Genomic DNA, 25218 nt, shown 5'->3' with positions numbered 1-25218 from the left:
CAGCTCGGTGTCCTTTTTCCCGCTGAGGTAACTCCCGCCTCAGCCAGCTCGGTGGCTGCCCCCTCCGCTCGCTGAGATAACCCCCGTCTCCATGCCCCCGCTGCTGAGGTAACACCCGCTTCGGACCGCTCGGTATCCCCCCTCTCTGAGACAACACCTGCCTCGGCCAGGTCGGTGCCCCTCTCTGTCGCTGAGGTAACCTCCCCCCCCTTCGAACAGCCCGGTGCCCCCCTCTAGCTGAGGTAACTCCCGCTTCGGCCAGCTCGATGGCCGCCCCCGCCGCTCTCTGAGGTAAACCCCCGCCTCGGCCGGCTCGATGCCCATCCCAGCTGCTCGCTGAGGTAACTCCCGCCTACGCCCTCACACCGGTGCCGGCTCGGCGCCCCCGCGCGCCGCCCTCAGGGCCGGCTGGACGCCCGCGCCCCTCACGCCGGGTCGGGCCGTGCCGTGCTGGGCCACTCCTCCGGCTCTAGTCAAGCTCCCTCCCTCACCCTCCCCCTCTCTGCGTGACCATCTCCCGGGGAGGAGGCGGGAGAAGGCGCTTCTCCCCCATCCCCTTCCTTCGCATGCTTTTGATTGGGCCGGGCCGAGCTGCCCATCAACCCCACTGTCAGTGGTGGTTGGCGGCGGCGACAGGCCAGAGCGCAACTCCCGCCCCGCGGGGGTCCCTCCGGCCCTCCCCAACACTTCGCGGCAGTGTCCTCAGAAGACTCATTGGGCCGAAGGGGCAGCTCCAGCGCTGGCGGCGGATCCGCGCGCCCATTGGCCCTCCGCCGCGCCAATCCACTGGGCCGTGGCGCCCCGTAGGCTGGCGGGGCGCCCGGGGGGCGGTGCGGGGCGGCTTCTCCCCCTCCCTTCCCCGGTCCCGCCCTGTGACTAACTCCCGTGTGTGAGTCACGGCGCGGCCCGTCAGCGCCGTTAAATGCCGTGTGCGGGCGGGCGGCGCTGCCTGGGCTGCCCCGGCCCCTCACGCGCGGGCGGCCGCCTCCCCCGCCTTCTCTGCCGGTACATGGCTGGCGGGCCGTACTTGTCACGGTGTCACATCCTCCCCGCCGGCTGCGGCCCCAACTTCCCCCCCAGCTCGGCTGCCGCCGCCGCCCGGGGCCACCGCAGCGGCATGGGATAGAGCACAGCCGCCTCAGCGCCTGGCCGCCGCCTCCTGTCGCGCAGCCCGGCGCCTCGCCGCACGCTCATTTTACATTAATTCTCCCCTCCGGTTTAAATTCTTCACCCGCGTGTCCCCTCCCTCCTCCCCATTGCCTCTTCACGCCCCCTCCCCCCCTTTCCCCCGTGCCCCCCGTTTGGCCGCCCCTCGCTCCCCTCAGCGCCTTCCTCAACGGTCCTCAACGGTCCTCGCCGCGGAGCCCCCCGGAGCGGGTGAGTGCCGGGCATGGCCTTCCCGGGCTCGCTCTTTTCTGCCTGCCGGGGTCGGGGGGTGTGAGTGTGTTGGCGGGGGGAGGCGGGCTGGGGCAGCCCGCGGTTGTCCGGGGAGGCGGCGGGGCGGGCGGTGGAGCGCGGCAGCGGCGGGCCGGGTGCCTCCGCTGCTGCCAACTGTTTGAAAGTTGGGGGCATTCGCCTCACAGCGCAGCCTGGCACCGGCCGGAGAGATACTTTCCTTCCCCCTCGGACTGCTGAAGAAGGGTGAAAAAAATTAAAACCAACCCACGGCGTCGTTGCCAACTCCAAATGCATGTCATGCTGCCGATGACACATTTGATTGTAATTTTACTCTTACCCCCACCCCCCACTGGTTGAGACCGCGGTTGAGGCTGTGACAAAGGTTGACGTGAGGGGCAAGGGGCTTCCGAAAGACACTCGTGTCAAGCAGAAGGCCGGACTCCTCCAGACAGATCCAGCCACTGCCCTTCTTGGGAAGCACACGTTTTTTTATTTCATTTCCAGGTACACTATCCTCCTCCCCACCCTGTCATGCCTGGATGTTTCACTATTACCTGGGTTTGACTTGGCAGGGCAGGAAAATGTGTGTATCGTAGGGTGAAGCTGTGGTCCGCAGTGAGGAGTTTTGGTGGCTTGGATTGATACTGAGAACGGTTAATGTAAAATGGTTATGTATTTCATTGGTATTGATTTTTTTTTCCTCCTTTCATGTATTTTTAGAAACGTGAATGTAGTGTATGTTCTCATGTGCAGTATGTTCGGAGTACCTAAAATAAAACAGATACATGGAAAACCCCAGCAAGTACAGCAGTGTTTCCATACAAAGGGAGTTTTAAGCTTAGTACTTCTGCTGGGTTTACTTATTAATTGCTCGATCTTTGTGATTTATATTATATGGAAACTAGTTGCTGAACTGAAGGTTTACCAAACCTCACATTGCTCCATAATCATCCTTCTCAGACATCTGAAAAATAAATCCACCGATCTTTTAAGAGGAAAGGCCAGAATCATTCTGAGAATCGTCCACATGAAGTCTCTTTATTTTGAGGCAAACACTCTTATAAATAAGTAGTAGTATAGTATGGCTTTAGTCAGTGACTGCTGCAATGTAGTCACAAGTACGCTCAAGATCAACAAATTTCTAGGGGAACTTGTCTTGCTTCTGTAAAGAAAAGAAGGGAAACAAAAAACAATGAGCCCTGAGATTCATAATAGAAAAATCAATCTTTTTTCCAAGGAGTAACTTGCCCTTTGAAACTCAAAAACTTCCCAAATGTCTTATTTTGACTTTATGGGATATGTATTGCCTTGACCTGTGGTCTCTTAAATCATTATGAAGTGGGCCTGCTTCTCCTGTGGCACTAGTTTAGCACCTGTGTAACTTCATTAATTTTAACATAGTGGATTTGCACTAATGTGAAAAGTAATGGAGAAACCGATGTTTTCAGAAAGGCCCCTGTAGTAGTGACGTGACGAGCTCTGATTCCTTCTCTCATCAGACCCAATTACGCCACCCTTACTCACACTGAGTGACACTTCACTGCGCAAGTACTCCCTGCGATGCTTGTATGACTACTTGTGTAATACAGTACCAATCTGGCTGAGGTAGAGTGGTGCTTATTTTTTTGTAACTCTTTTTTTTTTACCCTTTCCTTGAAATAAGAATATATTGGATAATTATTTTTTCTTGGGTCATGAAGAAAACTTCTGAAGATTAAATGTAAAGCTGCTCTGTTAAGTGACTACCAAAAAAATCCTGTTTAGGACTTCTGTGCTACTAGTGAAGCAGACAGGTAAGTTTTCTGTATGTTTAGCTTTCCCTTGTTGCTATGGAAAGGAGGAAAAAGACTATTGAAAGATTCATTATCTTGTCCTGAAATTCCTCTATGCCTGAGGGAATCCATACCTATGCCGGGTTTCTAGCTGGGGTTGGGTTTTTTCCTCCTTACCTTCTCCAGACCCGCTCCAACATTTCCATCGCATTGTTTAAACGTTTCCTATTGAAATCACTGGCAGCAGGATCAGGCCCTCACTTGTTTTTCTTTCAGTTGATAATGGCTTGGATGTGATGTTGTAGGAAGATAATATTATCTGATGTGTCCACAGCTCAGATCCGCTGTCTTATTACAGTCTCAGAAGAAAGCTCCGTACTAAGCAGCCTGTAAAGAAAATATGTCTAACAAAGCAGAACTGTCTTCTGCCTTTATGTTCTTATTTATAAATCTCTTGAAAGTTTGCTTGATACTCTTTCAGAACAAGACAGTTCTTTCATGTTTGTTTCATGTTTTCACTTCCTTGTATGACTCTGTTCATTGCTAAGCTTTTGTGTCACTGATTGAGATGTTATTGTAATTAACATTAATTATGCAAAGTAGATTGTTTTTAGAGGCTCTCCAACTCTGTATTGATACTGTCGACTTGTTTGTTTGTTGAACAAAAATCCACACATTTCACCCTTCTCTGAGAAAATAGATTAACCGTTTCCACATTAATGTATGCGTGGGAAAGCATAGCAAAATGAAGCTATTTTAGCTCAAACAGAACATTGAATCTCGGTGGAGATGGTGACTACAGTACAGTTGGATCCAAAATATCAAGGCAGGGTAAACGAGGGGAGCAGGAAAGGGGACTATGTACAGACATTCAGGGAGAGTGTTTACACTGCAGAGTTCCACCACATTCTTTCCAGATAGACAGTACTAGATTAATTGGGCCAAATTCTGCAGTCCCTAATTGAGCAAAACTCTCACTGAAGTATACTGGAGCCCTCTGCTTGGTTGTGGACTGCTGAATTTATTGGAGAAACAGAGAAAAATGTCAGAGTTTAGTTCATTAATTATTTAGAATGTTTTGGATTTTGGAGCCAAAGCAGGTATCTTCCTTTAATTTGGTTTAGAAATTGTTACAGATATTTTTTTAGATAAAAAGTTATTAAAAATATCTTTTAAATATACATTCACATATAAAATATTGTCAATAGCAATAGTAACATTTTACATCTTTTGTAACGTTAATTATAGTGATATTCATAAATGTCTCTACTTCTGATTCTGAATTGCCCCCTTGAAACATTTCTGAGCTGAGGAAGACTTTAGAATCTCTCTCTCTCTCGAAATTGTAATATTTGCAATATTCATATGTTCCATTGTTGTGTACTCTCAGGAAGAAAAAAAGAGTTGGGGAGAAGAGCTTAAGTGAGAAATTGTCACAGTATCAAATCTGAAAATATATGCAGTCTGGCAGATTATTCCCTGTCTTAAAAAGTAAGTTTCTCTAATTTTCCATTTAAATAGGGAAAATTTGGTTTGCAGTTTGCTTTGGGTAATGAAAGAGAAAGGTTTTTTTGTTTCTACTTTTGGTGCAGTGGTCCTCTGGAAAGTTAGAAACAGTGCCCTGGGGCTCAGCGAAGTGGAGGGTGTATAATTATATGAGAAGGCTCCATAGCATCAGTGAATTAGCATTAGCAGCTGACTGAGTTTGTTAAGCTGTAGAGATGGTATTATGGAAATCAATAAAATGCTGATTTCTTTTTCATATTGCAGATTCCATGTTAAAAGGAAAAGATGCTGTTTGTTTGTCTGCCTTCCATGTAGGCTTGCCAAACCATTAGTTGATTTGGAAAGGCAGGTTTTTCAGTGCAGACAATAAGTAGTCTGATATTTTTTTGAAACTCTTTAAAAATCTTTATTTATTAGATTGTCTTCCAGAAATCACACTAACATCCTGAGCCTGCGAGAGGCTTCAAGTGTGTCTGTTTGTCAGCAGAGGCAAGAGTGAAGGTCACTTATTTTTCTTATGATGTACTGGTGTTGGCATTGTTTGTTGTTGAGAGCTCAAATGCTCTGTGCTCCTGAAATTCCTGTTTCTCCTTTTAAATTAAATTATCTCAAGTGTTTGGAGGGTTCTGATGAGATATACTGAAATCCACGGTAAAAGTAAAAGCAAAATAGTGACCTTAGCTATTTTCAGAGATGTGAGTCAGGAGAGCTGATATTAATCACTGTAAGATCTGTAATATGCATTGGCCTTTATTTCTTTGTCTCAAAGCTTCTCCTGCCTTTATACCAGAAAGACAGGTAACCAGCTCATTCATCACGTTAAGCGCCTAGAGAGAAATGACAGATCAACAGCTTTGTGTTGAACACTGTCTAACATGTTTGAGGCATTAAGTTCTGATGATCCATGTAGAACGTTGTAATTGGGAGGAACAAGAAGTGAGAACGGCTGTCTTCTAATCCAAGAGCTTCATGGGGCTTTTTTCGTCTTCCTGATTGAAAAGAAACTGAAGTTCTAAAACAGTTTTAAAGTGTCTGTATGCTATGGCCCTTGATAAAAGCCTCTGAAACATTTTATTCAAGCTAATATACACTCAGAGCTTGGTGCAAACCTGGAAAACCTGGCTGGTTTATGGTAGGTAACATAACTGATGGTAATCTGTTGAACTTCATGGAACTAGGAAGATTCCAACTCAGCAGCTCATTCAGGGATGCTACAGCAAGCATCTGTTTGATCACGTGAGCAGCATATATACAGAGTTCAGATATCATGAGGTGTGTGGAGCGTGTTCTTGTATGAATAGAAACAGTCCAAAAAGCAGGATTTATGATGCAGACAACAGTAAAGGTCATCAACTTGGAAAATTAATAATATGGTTCGTGTTGACATTTCAGAGGGAATTCTGATGGAGGTGTGGTTCCAGTGAATGTAAACTTGTCTGTCAGGCTGCACAGATAAAATAGGCAGCTTTCCTCTTATCTCTTTGGTAACCGAAACCTGTTTACTGGGAAACTGGTAACATTATGTTTATAATTCTCTCTATGCTTTATTGTTTCTGCTAATCTCTAATTAAATAGAGCCAGTGAGGGCCAGCATGGTGCTTTTAGTGCTCAACTACAGCTTAGGAATGCCACTCCACTTTCTAATGATTATAAACAGGTGAAATCACAGGAAGGACAGGGAGCTTGGAGTAATGTAGTATGCAAGTAAATTCCTGATTCTCTAAAATATTTGCCTGTAGTTGTAGCAATCCCACAGTACTTTATATCTCTGACATTGCCATGAGTGGCTGGTTAAGGACAGTTTAGAAACACAGAAAAGAAAAAAACCCAACAAACCAAAACCAGCAAACCGGGGATGAAGAGATCTCAGCTGAACCTGAATAAAACCTTTTTAGCTCCTACTGTGTGAAATAGAGTGGAAGGTCCCAAGAAATAAGAAGGTACAAATCTTTCATAACTTCAAAATTGCAGTAGTGCTGGTGACTCTGAAGAAGTAGCTTCTAGATAAGAGAAGGAATTGTATTCACTTTTCTGTCTTTCATAAGCTGTTACTAATATGGTTAAAGCATTAGTTCTGAGTACAAATGTGTTGAGAGCTTGTATTTTTCCTCTTTGAAATTTAGAAATCTGTATGTATTTGCTTTGTTTAATTATCCAAATTCAACATACTTATTTTAAAAAGAGAAAAAAAATGCACCCTGTTTTTATTGAAGTCAGATGTTCTTGTGGATACTTTTTTTAACTTTTGGTTATCTTGCTTTTGTTTCCTTTCTTCTAAATGTCTTTTCGTCACCTACTTTTCTTCTTTCTCTCCCATTGAATTCATTTTCTGTCAATGTTTTTTATTCTCTTAGCTTCTTTCCAGCCATTTTTTCCTTCATTTGTTGTTGTTCTTTCTAGTCTTAATCAACTACCAGTGTTACTGCTTACTTGTAGAGTCACATTAACAACTCTGAATAACATTGCCCTACGCAGGATACAAATAAATAGCAACTGATCCTTCCTTAAAAAGCTTCCAGTGGGAATGTGAAATCTGGGGGACTGGCATCCAGCTCCTGGTTTTGGTGGCCCACGCTTCTTGAGTTTGGCATGGAGTGTGACTGTGCTGTTGTCATGCAGTGCTAAGGCACACGTTGAGGTGTGGGATGCCAACAATATTTAGTGTCCTCTGCCCTTGACAAGCAAAAGGTTCACCACCACTGACCTGTAGTCCAAAAGGAAAATGTGAGGGGAGAGCCAGTTGAAGGTGTGACAGAAGTTGGTGCAGTCATCCAGGAGGAGTCAAGATCACAGCCACGAATAATACTCAGGTGTCACCAGCTTCAGACATCTGCCCTGTACTGCAGGGTTTTTTGCTGCTTTTATGCTTTGTAGAGCTTAGTCCTATTTTTGGAGGGAGTTCTGTTTATTTGACTGTATTCTCTGTTTTGTTATTTTCTCATCTTTGATATGTTCATAGCTACTAGTGACCTCTCAGACTGCATTGCAGGGATGTTTTTAAGACTTAGTGTGTTTCCCCTCATTCTGTGCTGGAATATTTGATTGTCACCAATGAAATTAAGGTCAGAATCGGGGCCTTTTGAGTACCACACCTCATAAAGTATGTATGCATGTATGTGTTCAAGGTACCAGAATACTCTTAAAAAATAAAAATCCCCCCAAAATTTGTGAAGTGAAAAAAAAGCTAATACCTGGTTTGTGATGCAATGTGACAACTCAGGTATGAAATAAGATAGGTTTTCTATGTTAATGTAAAGGTAAAAGATGCAGCCTTTTTAAGAGAACTTTTAAACTATGAAACCTTTTTAAAGGAACAGACCAATCTTTTGCTGAACCTGCTAATTTAAAGGTTTTGGAAGGTGACTGTCCCTCTTTTCTATGAGAGGGAACGTATCTGATAGTAAAGTTTCTGAACACAACTGAAGTCTCTAGGCTTGGTGGTGGTGATAATTATTGCCTCATTAAGTGAAAGAGATAGCAGCCAGATATGCATTGGGAAAATGCTCAGGAGTAGAGCATCCTGCCAGCATTCAAGGAGGCTGTTTTGACTGTCCTTTGGAGTATTTTTAATTTATTCTCTCTTTTCAGATATTTCAGTGCAAATTCTAGGGAAAGGCGGGTTCTGTTTTTTCAGCTTGGCAGACTTTTGTGGCATTCCTACCTTGGACAGTCAAAAGAGGGGGAAAAAATTAATATCTCAGATGTAGTCTTCTATTCTCCCCTCTTCCATGTTCAAAATGAGATAGTCTTCCCTTGTTCAGAATAAAAGCTGTGAAAACCCATTGCCCCAGTGTCCTGGTAGCATAATTTGATTATGGTGCTTGGACAGCTATCATATTCTCCTATAAAACAACAGTGTTTGAAATGTTGTAATCCAAGAAATCCAGAGTTAAAGTGCTTACAGCAGTGACTAATTGCATGCTAGTGAGTATTACTGTATCTTCCTGATTTATGTCCCTCATTGGCTGAGACAGACTTGCAGATGAATCCTTAACATGTTATTTAGCAAGATGGTAGTGCTCTGTGTTTAAATGGCTGTTGTTGTGTTTTTTTACTTCTCTCTCTCCAGTGTGGTTCAGACCTCCTTATTAGTTTTATGGGAAAGTCACAGATCCAGATATCTTTTGGGGCTGTTGCAGCACGAGTGAACAAACTGCGCTCTTTCAAGAGCTACAAAAGTAGCTTGTGCTCCTTACCCAAGAAAAGTTAAGAATTCTTGTTATCTCTGGGGCTTTTCTATGGTTTTGTTTTGTTTTTTCTTTTTCCTTTCTTTTTTTTCCCCCCTGTTTGAACCCTGATTCTAAAGGAGCTGGAGCAATTACCCAGCCTGTCTTACATCTTTCCATTCAGAACTGGGTAGGATGGGAAAGAAGGTCTGCACTGAACTGTAGATGTTCTTTCTGATCCCTTTTCCAACCACCAGTCACCCTTCTTCAACCTGAAAAACAGCAGAGGAAAAATTCCCACTTGAACACTTTTTCCTGGCTTTAATGACAAGGAAAAATCCTTCTTTTGCAAAGAGATTAAGTAGTGTAGATGAATGCATCTATGACCCTTTAGGGAAGGGGTCACCACCATGGATGTGCTGCTAAGAAAGGTTGCCACATCTTCCCAGCCTCTGCACCAGGCTGTTGTGAAAGACTCCTATAAAAGGAAAAAGCTATATAATCTGTGTGTGTGTGTATTTCTGAAGGTTATGCTGGATTTCTGCCATGCCACAAAACTGATTAGAATAATTTATAATAAAAAGTGGGGCATGAATTTCAGAAATGGATAATGTGATGGAGGAAGGAGGGAAGCAGGTGGCAAGGAAAGCAAATGTGAAGGTTTTCCTGGTCAGTGGATACGCTTGAAAGTGTAGATTTTCTATCACTGCCTGTAGGAAGAAGCTACTGCATTTGCTTTTGTTGTTAGAGATGACTGCTATGTGCTTGGCTTAATATACATTCTGCATGCTTATGCATTGCTGTTTGTTTATTTACTTGCAGCAGGACTGGGGATATTCCAGGTACTTTCCAAGTGCTTAAGGATAATCTCTGCTCCAAGGACTTCACAAATCTGAGAGAGGCCAGAGGAAAGTAAATAGGTAGGAATTTTAGCACTGAGAAACAGAATGAGATTCACAGGATGCAAGGCCCTTGAGAAGAGTGCAAGTATGTGGCAAAGGTGCTGTGCAGGTGAGGTGAGGAGGAGGAGATGTGCAGTGGTCTCCATGAAAGAAATGGGCACAAATGCTCAGACTGCTGAGCTGTCTGTCTGTCTGTCCTGCATTTATCAGCCATCTAGGCCTAGTAAATGTGTGCATTTTGGTCCCTGGTGTGTCTGGAAAGAAAAGAGATCCTTTGCTTTGCTTCTGTGTTACAAGTCAGTCCTTGGTCAGTTTAGAGCTCCCAACACCTGATCTGTCTTTTGGATGCTTTCCCCTGTATTTGTCATTGTGCGATATGTCGGCTGTGTAAGTGGAGTTATTCTGTCATGTTCTGTGCAGAGAAATGCTGTGAAAATGAGAAAGCAGGGGAATGAGGCACATGAAGTGTGTGCATGCAACATGGGGCTTGACAAGGCCAGTGAAAAGTAGCACTAGGGTTTTGCACATACGTTCCTTGGGGCACAAAGTGTCATCATCTTGAGTTCAATTTTTGCTGCAATTAAGGTCCCTGAGCATGTCTGCAACACAAAACAGAAAACAGAAAGAAAATGTTTTCTCTTCAGCTGTCATTCTAGCATTGCTTATATGTGTATGAATCATTCCTCCTCCATCTGGAAGGATGAGATGCAGAGCTCTTTTATAAGGAGGTATCTAACATCCATCCTCATAGCAGACAGCAATTGGCATAACAAAAGGGGTTACAGCTAGTGGCTGGCATTTTTCCCATCCATCTTGCCACTGGAAACATAATGCTTTTGCAATATTCTTGTTCTTGAGGCACCAGTGTGCAGAGCCAGTCCCCAGGACACACAAACAGAGCAGTTGCATGTTGTTTGCTTTTGTTTGTGGTGCCTCCTCAGTGGCCCAAGAACTGGGAAGTGGCAGTAACATTCTGACCCGATGTGCATGGGAAAAGTGGGGTACTCGTGGAACATACCCACATGTAGGAAGATGAGCAGCAAGGTGTCTAGCACTGCCAATGTAACATCTAACATGGGAGAAGACCTTCTTTTTGTTCTATCCTTATATGCTTTGCACAGGACAAGACAAAATTTAATAGTATTGGATGCACAAGGAAAAAGTCTAATTTTCAAATGTGTCAAATGTCGTTCATGCAGATTGATTACCTTGTATGTATTCTGTCCTTCACTTGATCCGCAAGAAGACCAAGGCCCTGCATCAACTAACTTAGTCTCAACTGTTCCTGTGATATCAAGAAAGAATTTTATTGCCAATCTTTTTATAAAATGATGTTTAATGTGCTGTCAGAATGGACAGAGGAAAGAAAGGCCCTTTCATCTTGTTACTCAGCTTTAACAAATCTTTTGTAATCTTTCTCTGTTGCTGAGCACAACTGGAAATGTCCTCCTTGTGCAGCATTGACCACCTAAATATGCACTTCAACCCTAAATGTAGAAACTGGTTGTTCTGCTGAAGGAAGCTCCTTGAGGCCCTCTTGAAACTCGCTAAATGAGTGCCCGGAGGATTGGACAAGTCTTTGCTGCTTCCTTGTTTTGAAGGATAGTTGGAGATGAGGTAGAGAGGAGCTCAGGATATGCTGCCTGCTCTCAGGACATTTTGGGCATTTAATGAGCTGATGTTTGCATCAATTCTTGGAGCTGGGACCGGTGTCTCTCTCTCCCTCAGGAGTGCATGTGTGAGCAGGAAGAGCCTCTCTACTCACCGTTCCTGCTCTGCATTTTAACCAGTGTCTGTTCTGCAAGGTAGGCTTGTTTCTGCTGAAGGAGCCAAGAGTCATCTCTCCATCTCACACAGGGTAGTCTGGATGTTTAGGGCACTGCTCCTGCAAGACCTCAGCCAACTTGGGGTGGGGTGAGAATGGCAGGGAGGAAGTAATTCATCTGCCTTACCTGAGGGAGCTAAGTTCTGCTCTGCTGCATGGAGGATACAGACTTCTGGCCACTGCTGCTAGTGCCTTGTGTATGAGGCAAGGAACTTTGGCTTTCTGAAGAACAAATTCCTGTTTCAGTGCATAGGTGGAGGAACCTCCTTTCTGCTTCTTTGTGGTGGGTGAGTTTAAGATGCAGCCCTTTTTCTTAACATCTCATATTAGCTGACTCTAGATAGAAGCATGGTAAGCTCAGGGGTGCAAAATACTGTTCTATTCCCTAAGTGTACTTTGGCTTTGGGGAAGAAGGAGATGGCTGATGGGGTCTGTAGACTTTCTGCATCAGAGTTCCTGTTCTCAGGTGAGAATGGCGTGCCCCTTTCCTCCAGAGCTGTTGTGATGCAGGGAGGGACTGTGAAACACCCCTGCACCACTGAAGCCTGACTCTGCCTGAGAGATACTCTCTCTGCTCCTTCCCAGTGTGCTTTTGGGAGGTGGAGCTGAGATGTGAAACAGTGTCATAGAAAGCCACTCTTGCCCTGGAGAGTGGAATACTGCTGTGTATTAAGGCTCAGTGCTGGACTTTGTATCTAGGTAGAGCCTTTCTTTTACAATGTGTCAAGCCTATGCTTTTGTCTTTCCTCTGATATGCAATAGCCTGGAGAAGACCCTTCAGGACAGGGATGCTTTGCTACTTTCTTTAGCTCCGTGATTGCTATTTATACTACAGTGTAATAAACACAATTAGCATTTCTGGCTTATTTCTGGGTGTGTGCTTGCATGTAAAAAAGATTTGGATACATAACTTCCATCTTTTCTTACCTATGCCTGAGGTATTATCTGTTTATGATCTTTTCTAATACATAACACCTATGGAAAGGAAATAACACTCCCCATGCTCTTGGAAACATTTCAGTAGCTTGCCTTCAATAAGCAGGACAGTGGTAGTAGGCATGGGGAGTGATATGCAGAGTGTCTTGCTTTGAAAACTGGCTTCTGGATCCTGCATACCATGGCCAGCAGGTGAAGGTTGTTCATATTGTACACTTCACCTGCAGCATCCAGTTGCAACGTGCCCCAGGTACATATAAATTCAGCTCTCCTTTTCTTTGTGTGACAGATCAGAGTTCAAAGTCTGGGGACCCCCGAGGCAGAAGAATTGTGTTGCTATGTGTCCTTGTATGTGTACGCTCAGCAGGTGTATTTTGTCTTGTAGCATGTTCAGTATCTTCCAGCCCCAGCTAGCTGTGGGTATTTCTGCTTGCCTTAGCAAGCTGAAGACCAGGTTCTTACAGCCTAAATTCCACCCAAGCCTCTGTGTTTGGAGGCCAAGAGTCAGCTGATACAGGGACTTAGGGTCAGTGCAATTTAGGGCATGTGAAACCTCTTCTCCTGTGATACCAGTGTGCCGTAAGCATTGAATATAGGAAGCTAGTCGTGAACAGTCCAGCCTAATGACCATGTTTTTCACTTTCCAAAGTGCTTCTGGACATAACAAACTGGACTCCGCATCTCTAACCCAGGTCCAATTTGAGTTCTTAAGCCAATCCCAATAGCATTAGGCAGAGCAGAGAACTAGATCCAAGCAGTGCTGCTTATTCCTGGAAAGGTCCTGATGTCTCGCAGTGTTTAGCTCCCAAAGGGTATGTGGAGGAGTGGGTGAGAGGCCTGGAGCTATGGTAGTGCATGTGTTGTTTTCTGGCTGTGGGCTGCTTTGTTGTTGATTTTGTAGATTCTTTTGTTTTTCCTCTTATAAAAGTTTGAAAACTTGCCTTACACTCATGGCCTTAAAAGGACTAGTCAATGCTCTATTACCCAACAGCACCAGAGAGATCTGGTGCTGAATGAGGGAAACACTTGGGCTCTTGGACAAGGAGTGCTGAGGGTGCTTTGCAGCATTTCCAGCGTGCTCGGCTGTGGGGGAACTCAGCCCTCTCAGGTTTGCTTGTGCCTATAAGAGTGTGATCTCTCCCTGTGTTGGCCCCAGTAATCTCTGACTATCAATCATCCTCTTCTCAGTTGGAAGAACTTTGACTTAATAATAATGAGAGATACATCAGCTTGAGTAATTTCTGTTTGAAGATATTAAGCTCTGTGAATACTGAAGAATATCGTATCCAAAGCTTTTGAGCAGTTCTGACTGTAATGCAGTGCTGTGCTTGAAATGATTTGTTTCAACTATAGGACCAGTTTAAATAGAGCTATTTAAGTATATGTTGCTGTTCCTCATACATCAAAAAGTGAAGTTCAGTGAATAATGAGTTATCATGAGGGACCACAATGAGATAAGAACTCATCATAGCTTTTCAGTAAATGGTAGTGTCATTAAAGGGAAAAAAAAAAAGACTTTTTGTCTATAAGCTTAATTGGAAAAGCCAGAAATCTTGAGTAGAGTTTTTTTAGCATGCTGACCAACTGCAATAGATTGTAATTAGGGCAAATTTCTATGTGCAGAGGGTGTCCAAGATTTTGATTGCTGCATGAGCCACATGGCTGTGGGATATTTTCCTATGTGTGCCTTTTGTCTAGATACATGACAGGATCTGATTTCTGGTCCTGGAGGGGAAATGTAGTACCTTATTAGTGAACAGCTTTCCAAGATGCAGCAGTTGTCATTAAAACTCAGTGGACAATGGAGCTGTATTTGGCAGATGTGGACTTCTGGGTTTTTTTTACTTTTAATAGCAATGACTTGCAGTTATGTCGTGTTGTAGTTTTAAACTGTACAAGGCAGTTTGACTCATTTATATTCTCATTCAGGTCTTTAACATGCACACAGAAGAAGCTGCTTTCTGGGATAGCTGATCATATCAATTGGAGATGGCCCTGGTGTACAGGGGATATAGGTACTTGCTCTTTCACTGAGTTTCATAACAAAGCCACTATGCTCAAATTTCCTTGTTTGTAGAATATGGGTTCATCTTGCAGTTTATAGAGAATTTTAAGAGGAAAGATGTGCAAGATCCATGCCACTTTTCTTCCCTTTGTGGTGCTTACTTTAACTTATTGCTTTTAGTAAGTAGAATCATTGTACCACTGTGGTCTCAGTGATAGTTAGCAGGACACCACGATCTGCCCATCTGCAACAGCTCTGCTGGAAAGGTCTAATCTGCAGGAGCCCTTGTTTGCTTTTAAGGATGAAATGCAATTGAGCATCTGGTGAAGGCTGCTCTATGGTAGAAATTAACTATTAATATATACCTGGGGATTTTTAAATCATTAGGCTTAAATTGATTATTTCCTTCTAGTTATAGGGCTCCTAAAAACTGCTTTTCCTCCTTCCCTAAGAAAAATATCAGTTTGGTGGGCAAATGCTGTGCTGTGGGTAAGATGTGGCAACAGGTATAAGGAGCAGTGTGAGGAAAAAGACAGCTTCCTGCTCTGTGTTGTTTCAGGTTTTTTTCCTCTTCCTAATTACATGGAGTTGGAAGAATGAGCTGGTAGGATATGAATGCTGCCATCCCATAAAAGAGTTGTGGTCATGGGTGCCATGCAAGCATGAAGATTGATGAGACTGATGTTTTTTGAGGACAGAGGAACAAGAATTTAGGGCTTTCTTGGGTAGAAGGTAAGCCGAGGAAATGTCTACAAAGGTAGTGTCCAAAGCTGGAATCGTGCTCCCTGTTCCAGTTAAACCGATACATAAACAAACCTGTTCACTTGATGTTCCCATTAATTTGGATTGCTTACCTTTCCAGTTTTTCCAGCTTGTGATTTGAGAAGAATGAGCCAGTAGGAAAAATGACAGTCTGAAACTGGCTTGACTCGTCTCTGTCTCTCCCCAGAAAGCCAGATTCTATTCTACCACCAAAACAGGGACTGGCTCCATAGCCATTGTTCAGGACACCTGAGACTCCACAACAAAATCATCTGCCACTGCCTAGAAGAGGGGACAGCAAAGGAGAACTTGCAATCCTTTGCCAGCTCCTTCTGCGCCTCTGTACCTACTAAGGTTTTTCTCCACTGTACAAATGGTGTAGCAGCTGTGGCTTGAAAATCACTGGGGCTTTCCTTTCACCCTGGGATATTTAACTGTATCCAGTCCTGGCACTTTGACAAGCACAGGCAGCAGAAGCTATGTGTGGGGGCCAGTGTCACGTCTGTGCCGAGTGCGCTGTTCTGACAGCCGTGCTTTGCCTGTCTCTCCTTCCAACACAGCCACAGCGCACAACGTGGGCTGACCCATGGAGCTGCCTTCAGGCCTGCCATCACCTTGAGCCTCTTGTCCTTGAAGACATAAGGGAGTAGCATGAATAAAAGTCCTTTTAACAGAGAACTAAACACGGGTTACTGAGGGATCTCTGGGACTGATTGGAGTGAGTTTTCCCACTGTCTGTGTATATTAGAGGGGACATGGTAGGGAGAAGGAGGCTGAAGGAGTACAGTGCAACATTTCATTTGATTGTGTAACTCCACCACAGCATGCTCATGACGTGTGTTTCTGACTTAACCAAGAACCACTGAAGGTGCAAAGCCCCTCTGTGTCCTGCCTGTTCCAGGAAGTCCTGACAAGTCTTTGGCTAAACAGTCAAGTCCACAGAGTCCCTTTGGTGTTTTGACGCCTGTGGAAAGAAAAGTTGGCAGTGGGAGTAATTTTCTGGCTTGCCTTGCTGACTGACAAAAAAAGGTCAGCTTTCTTGACCTGGAATGACACCAAGGTTGCATGCAGGCTGGAGAAGGCATGAGACCCCTCAAGCCTTAGGTCTTCTGAAGGAGATTTCTTTGGTAGCAGAGCAGACTCTAACCTTTCATGGCATCTCCTGGTAGAATTTGGAAGTCCATAGCTGAGGTCTGAGGCCTGCCTTCTCTTCAGACTGAGTTAAAAATTGAAGTAGGTCTGCCTGGGGCATTAGTATAGACTTTGATATACTGTATTCTCACCCATCACCAAAGGTTCCATGCTTCTGTATGCTGCACCTCTATGTTAGATACAGCTGGTATGCTCACCTACCACAAGTGTTTCGTTTGTTTCTTCAATATTGCTAGCAGCCACTCTCAAGAATTTTCTGCCATATAAAATAAGCTGAAACCTGTCAACCTTAAAAACTTGGATCTTCAAGAAGAGGAAGTAAGGAAATTCTATCTTTGGTAGCACCAAGACCCTCTGACACAACAGATCACAGTGGTCATCCATGTCTCTTGATTTTGGAGGTCATGGGCTGGATTTCTCTCACACTGAAGGTTGCCAACCTCTGACCAAAAGAAAGTGGGGGGATGTGGGGGGGTGTAGGGAAAAATATGAGTTTATTTAATTGGAAAAAGGAGAGGTATACTGAAAACCTGTAACTGAAATGGTTTGAGCTTATGATTGAATCTCTTGCAGTAATTGGCTGTCATCAACTATAATGTTCACACATTGTACTGAGATGGGTTTTTGTTTGCTACTGGCTTGCCTTTTAGGCTTATGTGTGCATGAAGAGGAGGTGTCAGGTGTATCAAGTGGCAAGAGGCAGGAAATAATCTCCTATATGTGCATCTTGAGGACTAACATTCAGTGACTGGAACTGGAAGTAAACTGCATCTTAGATCAGAAAAAAAAAGGAAACTGAGTAAATTAAGCCACTAGAGTTGTTTAGTGTGCAGAATGGAGCCTGGAGAGGAGATGCTGGCTGCAGATCTTCCTGGCCTGAGTGATGATGTGTTGAGGAGTTGGAGAGGAAGAAATCCTCTGTGTTGGTTCTGAATCTCTTGTATGTGCTAATTGAGATTTACCTGAGGCTCCAGTGGGCAAAATGGAGAATATTGCAAACTCCCAGGAGCTCTTTTGGCTGTTGTGTGTACTCAGGTGAGGAATACCACCTGGGAAAGAGATAATTCTCCTTTAGAAGAAGCTGGAGATCAGCTGAGACCATTTGCTGTGGGATTATTCAGTAGTGTAAAACTCAGTCACAGAATTTTTGGTTTTCAATAGTTAGTAAATTGGGGAGTAGTGATAGATGTGATCAGAGCTGTGATTAACAGTGTTGCTTGTGGCTGAACCAAAAATGTGGGTTAGTTTGAACTGAAAGATGAAAAATTTCTTTTGCTAGCATGAAAAATACAAAGATTTTTGGATAATCCAAAACCAAGTAATTTTGGATTGTCTAAGATCCTTTAGGTTAAAAAGTAAGTGATTGAAAACAGTTTTCTTGATTTAAAGAAACCTAATGTTAAGGTTTGTTCATCAAATTCAAATTTATTTCAGTTCTTCTGAATCCACATTGTGCTGAAGGTAACATCGGACAGATTTGCCTGCAGAGGGAAAGGGAAGTGTGGTCCTCCAGCCACTCACTGTGCTAGCAGGTAGAATATCTCCTCCATCACGATGGTGTAATCACAATTATTCAGCTCTTTTATTCAGAGCAGTGCTGTGCACACCCTTGAAATAGTTCTCCAAACAAAAAAACTTCCCAGCATCTATGACAGATAAACTGAAAGTCAGTTGCAGTGAGAAGTAGAGCTAGTTGGTTTTGGTTTTTTGTTGTCGTTTTGGGTTTTTTTCAAAGATAAGTGTGCATGTAGAAGGCAAGTGAAAATGATTCCCTAGTGAAAAAGCAGTAAAAACTGAAGATCACAGCTAAACAGAGGTCAAACTGTGTGGACTGAATACAGACAGAGGCTATACCTATTTGTGATATGTACAGAGAGGAGTATAAAATGAAGGTGGCCAACCTGAGGAATATTACCATGCATAGATTTTATATATATATATATATATATGTAAATAATATATGCAATCATACATTCTGAAAGCCCATCATCAGAACAAATAGCAAAGCACAGAATATGCACCAGAGTTCAAAAAGATGTAGCTGGAGAACATAATGCCAAGATCACCACAGAAACAGTATTCCTTGGGGGTCACTTTGTTTAAAGCAACATTTTAAAGCTCTACACTGCAAGCAAATTCACAGCAAGTGTATTTCCAAATAGGTGCTGGTACAGTGAAATTTCAAGCACATGAATTCAGAAAGGATTCCTGCCTGCCTTAGAAAAAAAAAAGCCCCCTCAGATTCACCTGCTGGGCACAAGATCAGCCCATGTGGCAAAGCCTGTGTTGGCACAGCTATATAAAGTTCAATACTATTCAGTACTGCTTTGCTGTGGAACAAAGTCTCATGAGCTTGATTGGAAACACTTTGCAAATGCAGTTTTACAAATTTATGTGCTGAGCAGCATTTCTAAAGAATACAAAGAGGCATTTCAAGGAAGAGTGGATTAAGGAAGTTGTGTGAGCTACTGATACAGGTCTTTGCATCGCAACAGCGTGTATGATCCATGCTCTTGTCCCTGAGGCATGAAGCAAAAGGTGAAAGTGTTAGAAACAAGTGTTACTGATTCAATGTAGTTGTCATCCCAGTTATTAGTGTATGGTTCTGGTTTAAAGAATTAAATGCTATTTTGAACTGCTACCTGTGTACAGAAAATCTAAATGAGGCCACCTTGAGAACTCTTTACCCCAGTGTGGTTACATGAGGAAGGTACAGAGATGAGAAGACTTCCAAAAGAGGAAATCATGTCTAGACTTCAAAATGCCAGTTCTCAGTTTTGTTTTAGGTGGTGATATCCTGTCTGGTATCTTTGAGCCTACATGGAGGAGGAGTAATTGACGGAGAAGGAAACACTCAGTAACACAAGGAGATGCAATGTAACATTTCAGAGTAAAAGTTAACCAAATTTTCACATTGAAAATATTCACTAACCCTGAAAATTTGTCACAAACTAGAAAGGCTGCATGTATTTTATTGTCTGATGGTGTACCAATTTAATACCACTGGCCAGCAGTGATGGAAAGTATTCTTGTGAAGGCGGTCTGCAAGGTCTTGACTAACGTGCATGCTGTAGCCAACGTGCCTTCTTCATACATTTTATGTTACAGGTTAAATACACTGGCTTATTTCATGTTTTATCTGTCTTGGGGATTGGGATGGATATGCTGATTCCCAGCTTTTTTTTTTTTTTTAGGTGACTTAACTCCTTAGGTCCAGTGTTCTATATTTATGGTTAAGTTCACTGTTTCTGATAGCTCAAAGTCCCCCAGTTTTGCATATTTTCTGTGTGTGCTGTGTCACTGATGCTGAGAAGTGGTATCTCAAACTCAGTAGTTCCCTAATTGAGGAGGAAAACAATTATTTATCTTGTATGTGGTTAACCTACAGAGCAGTATTATTGGTCTGTAAAACTTCTTCAGATACTCGACTCAATAGAAACTTTTGGGAAACTCTCTAAACTTGAAAGAAAAGTTCTGTGAGAAGACAGGATAAGACAGAGTTAAAATCATCAGGAGAACAAGTTGATGTGAAGATCCTCTTGTGATGCATTCATGGGAAGTAAGAAAGCAGAGGAGTATGTGTTTAGGTGCTGAAGGGAAGAAGCCATTAAGTGGAACCAGAAATCTTTTGTGCAGTTACTAGTTTCACTCAGATGACAGCAGTGTGGTGGTCCATGCAAACACTGGAAACATCACTTGAGGTGCAAACAATTGCATTTTATATTCATCAAACTTAAATAATCTGGAGTGGGTTGGTTTGTTTGTTTATTTTCCCCCAGGCAGAGATTATAGTGTAACACTTAAAACTTCCAATGGATCCTTAAAGCCATCAAGATATTGATATTTGTAATGTATAAAGGTTGTACTTGAAAACAGAACTTGATGCTCTTTGTGTATCTTCTGTCTCTTCCTATCTGCACACATACACTCGTAAATAAAGTCTGCCCCTTTACAGGGAATAACATAGGTGAACAAATATTACCAAAAACATCACACTCATTTGGATTTCTTTTTTTTTTTCCCCTCTGGACTATTAATATGTTTTATCATATTTTCATATAGTACCTTTTAATTAAGTAGTACTTAACACTGACCTGGGACTTTCCTAGTCTTAGTAGACTTAAGTAATCCTAGTAAAACATAGCTATTTATTCCATGCTGTCAAATATTGAATTTTTCACCTCAGTACTTTTATTGATAGACAGACATTGCTTTTTTAATTCTTTAACTGTGAAAGCTTCTTTGTGGGGATTTTAGGGGTATCCCAAGCTTTCTTTTTACTTGGTTATGTTTTTGTGATTATTTTCATCTATACTGTGATAGTTCTTGCATGAAAGCTGTCAGCATTTCCTTTTCTCTCCTTTGCAGTTTCTCACCAAAGATGAGTGTTGCATTTTTTTGTTTTTACTTCTAATATCACAGTGGAAAATAAAAGCAAATTGTTTTCCCTCCACATTTATGTGTGCTCACAAATAGAAACACATGCACACTGTTTCTCTCCCACATGTGCACATACATGCAAACACACACAAGGAGTTTGTTCTTACTTGTGCACAGCCAAAAGAGGCCGGACACAGCTGTCTTCAGCTCTGTGGAAATTGGCACCAACCCATCTCCAGTAAACAACAGCCTGACGTCAGCTCACGCAGGGGTGATAGCAGTATAACTTGAGAGATTTTTCAACTGGCCAAGCTGTTGAAAGGCTATCGCTGGTTTTGATAATCTCTGGCTGCACTTGAGAGGAATTAGTGCAAAGGTGGGGGGAGGAAGGTTTGGTTAATGACAGAAATAATAGAGCAATTCCTGATAACATATGAGGTGGAGAGGTGATTTTTTTAAGCATTACACCAAAGGGGTTTTTGATTCCCACCTCTCTGGCTGCAGTCATTCTCTCCAGTGTTATTCCAGGTTCTGAAATCCTGGCTGCCCTGTAGAGTTCACGTTTGTTCCATGTTGGAAGTTGGAGTACAATTAAAGTGCCATGTAACAGTCAATCAAGCAGATGATGAAATTTGACTTTTCTATTGTGTCAAATTAAACACTTCATTTTAGTTCCTGATGTTTGCTTTATTCAGTTGTAGATTTAGTTCAAAGAACAGAGCCTGGCAATGCTAAGATTTTTACTAGTTTCTGTGTATTAGATTTCTGTTGCTGGGTTATTAGTATATAAGTTGAGGCCCCAAATTGCAACCACACCACCCAGAAAAGCTTTTCTTGAAAGATACTTACTTATTCATCATTATCAAATTAGGCTAGAATAAAAGTACAGTTTTGTGGTGCTGGTTTCACATAAAGCATTTAGAAAAGCAGCTGTTTTCCTGCAATGCTACAAACACTTTGACTGCAAAGTTAGTGAAGCCTCTATTGCATTTCTGCAACAGAACCACTGTGACTTAAATTTAATAACAGATGGTTCTTCTCATAACCCAACAGTTGAAAGAGACTTTTCTATTGTTCAGTACTACCACTGAAAACACATTTCCATTATGAACTTAGAGTACTCTTATGCCAAAACCAACAGTTAAAAAGGAATGGTTTGCTCTGGTAACAGGACAAAACAAACATGAAAATCATTGTGTTGTGTGACAGAAAATCGGGATGTTAAAGTGAGAGAAGCTGATAGAGCTACCAGAATAGCTATTGGGTGAGTTATTCTTGAATCAATGACACTTCCAAGCAAATATGTTCAAGGATATAAAGAATACTGCTTCCACTTCTGCTTTGTTTCTTGTATTGCTGCAAAGATAGCAAAAAGTTCATATTCCATTTAGGTCCTGTCACAAGGGATTTACAAAGTTTTGTGAAATCCTGGAAGGGAACGTGAATAACTGCCAATATGAACATTTCATAATGTACAAAATTTTACATTTGCTTTTAGAATATATTCAGACTAGGTTAATTGTACTATCTGTCTTAGTAAGGAGGTGCAAGAATGTGAGAGGGAAATAAAAAACGGACTTTCTCTAGGATGATGTCTGTCCTGTTAGTAACTTTTGAGCCTTTTGACCAAATCTGGTGCAGATGCATGAGCCTCAAAGATTCACAGCTGCTGTGAAAGTGGGTAAGAAAGTAAGGAACGGTCTAATCCCATACTGCTCTATGAATTCATAGAGATCAAAAGCAAGTGTGGGATAGATCTGTGCATCTTGTTACAAGAATGATACATCTGGGATTGCTGATCTTGCAGAGGGGAAGGAAAGGGTGAACAGCAGCTCTTTCAAAACCAGGGAAGTCCTGACTTTCTGTGAGTCTGACTGTCCTTGGAGACTTGTGCGGCTGCTTGACATCCTGCTCCCCAGAGGGACTGGCATGTGACAGGGCCTGACTGTTCTTGATTTATGAGGAAGGCCCAGGGCTGTTTTAGAAGAAACCAGAAGCCAAACCATCCAAAAGCTTGTGCTCGAGAGCTTGCAGTAGCACAAGAGTTGATGGCTCAGGTAGGGAATTTGTTCAAGAGGAACTGTCTGTAGTAAAACTTTCCCAAATCTCACAGCCTTTCCATAGGTGAGCTGATGACTGGCTGTGGGCAGAATTGGAGCTTTGCTGCAGTGCAGGATATATGTGAGGTGACCTTTCCACAGCTGCAGACTTCTTGCATATCAGAGCCCATAGGCAATTCCAGCATCACAACTTTGGCCCCACACAAATAAGAACTCGCCAGTGTGTAGGAGAAGGACAGGCCTCTTCAGTTCTGCTTCCCAGGCAGGTGTGACACAGGCTGGGCAGTGTTACCTGTGTACAAAGTTTGGAGCAGGTTGCCTCAGGTCTGTTTACTATTACCTTGTTTCTTACCATGGTCTGGTGGCAAGCTGCCAGTGCCTTCCCTACAGCCTGTCTCCCTTTCTGGGTTCTGGCGTCTGACAGAAATTGTGACTTACAGGACTTCAGTACTCTTACAGCAGACATAGCTGAGCAGGGATCTCATCCTAGGTCACTTCAGCAGTACTGTGAATAGCACAAAGCTTGTCACAACCCCCAGCAGAACTTCCCCTTCTGAAAACTGTACTAGCTGCTAGCAAAGGCAGTTAATCTCTCAGCTGCAGCCTCACTGAAGATCTGTTATGCCATGAATGGGAGGAGACACGCAGTAGGAAAGTTCCTTTATGTTACTTTTTTTTTTTTTTGCCTTCCTTTAGTGTCTCTCATTTTGTCCAACCAGCCTGCTACTGCTCTAAGCAGGGAGATGAGCTAGTAGGAAAGACGTGTGCACTTTGCCTCTACCTCCAAGTGGGCAACGTTTGCATTTGCTGCTAGTGCTAAGAGTTAGCCAGAACTGCTCATACTAGCCTTGACCTTACAGCACAAGTCACAGACATGTTGCAGCAAGTTGCCTCTTGCTGGGAACTTGCAGAATAGCCTTTTGGATAGCTAGCCTTACTTGGCTCTTCATGTAACAAAGTTTACTGGATGACTGTGGAGGTTTTGGTTCACTTTGTATCAAAAGAAGCATTAAGTTAAGCTTTAATGTGGCCAGAGATCCAATAATACAGAATTTTAATCAATTGCAAAGAATCTTGAATTTGCTTTATGGAGATAGTCCTAAAAAGGCTCCCAAATAGGCTGGTCTGCTATAGAGATATAATTTTGATATGATTTTTGTCATGCATCTTAAAAAGAATTATCCTTCCTTAAAGGTTCAGAAAAATCTTGTGGTCAGCCCCTTCAAAGTAATGTTGCAGGACTTCTAAAGAAATGATGTCGAGTACCTTTTTTTGTCCTCAGATTATTTTTTGATGCTTGCAGGTTGATATTTTTGAGATTTCCATGTGACATAAGGAGCTAAAAAACAAGAGAGTGAAGTGGAAGCTCTTATTTAATCACTTCTCAGTGCTTGGCAACACTGTGTGCTCCTGCCTTTGCCTCTTTTGTGCTTCTATGATAGTTATAACTTTTCTGAGTAGTAAAGAATCATCATAAGGATGGCCTCTCCCTGTACTTGATCGCAGTGTGAGATGGGAGCAGAGTGCACAAACAGCTCTGGGCAAGACTGAGGGTGGGAGGATTCTTACCAGTATTTACCACTACACCTTTGCTGCTTTATAAGGCAAGAGCTGCTCCCTGACCTGCTCTGTGTCTGCTACAGCACGCACATCAGTAAGTGTAGTGAGTTGGAGGTCAGTCTGCAGTAGATCTTGGGGATTTGGGGTTTTCTTGTTTGCTTTAAGACACTCCTGCAAAGTGAAGGAGCAGAATAACTCTGCAGCTCACATTGGCTCCATCTAAACTCAAAAACTCAAGAACAACTCCCAGGCTTGGTTTCATATCTTGGCCAGTTCTTTACAGTTTATTGGCATAAAGTCTAGGTTTCCAACCAAAGGAGACCAGCAACAGAAAAAAGGGACAGCCACTGTGATCTTGTTTCATAGCTTAGAGATAGTCACCATGGCTGGCTCCTTTTGCACCCTTTCCTTTGCTCATGTCTCACTGAAGAGGAGAGCAGTTGCACCCAGAGGGGTCCCAAAGTTCCCCATAGCCTTCTTCTCAGATGAAACATTCTCTTCCTTGTTTTGTCTTTTTAAGGGTAGTATCAAACACACAAAACTTCCTCATTTCTTCTTGGCAGTGCCACAGAAGCCCAACGGGGAGGAAGAAACAAGAAATCCAGAGCAGAGGGTGGAGTAAACTGGTGAGTGGGAGGAATTGGACCCTTATAGATCTACATAGAGCAAACCAGGGATTTGTGTGCTATTTGGACAAACCCTCTGTTCATCTCTGTGGTACTGCTGCTCCTTGTCAAGACCTTCCAGCTTTACCTGTGCAAATGCCTTGTAGAGTTTTTTTTTAACCTTCAATA

At 42.9% G+C, this 25218-nt stretch overlaps 1 protein-coding gene across 2 annotated transcripts in view; it reads left to right on the top strand.

Annotated features, from left to right (window-relative positions):
• The first annotated feature begins 899 nt into the window (after positions 1-899).
• Positions 900-25218, top strand: part of SERTAD2 (SERTA domain containing 2) — an 85114-nt gene continuing 60795 nt past the window's right edge. For both annotated transcript variants that reach the window (XM_061989190.1, XM_061989187.1), the window contains exon 1: positions 900-1377. The gene's annotated coding sequence lies outside the window, so the exon portion shown is untranslated. The remainder of the gene's footprint in view (positions 1378-25218) is intronic.

Source organism: Colius striatus, chromosome 2, assembly GCF_028858725.1.
Source record: "Colius striatus isolate bColStr4 chromosome 2, bColStr4.1.hap1, whole genome shotgun sequence".
In the NCBI taxonomy this organism is placed as follows: domain Eukaryota; kingdom Metazoa; phylum Chordata; class Aves; order Coliiformes; family Coliidae; genus Colius; species Colius striatus.
Note: the sequence above shows the minus strand (reverse complement) of the source record. Positions and strands in the feature narration are given on the sequence as shown.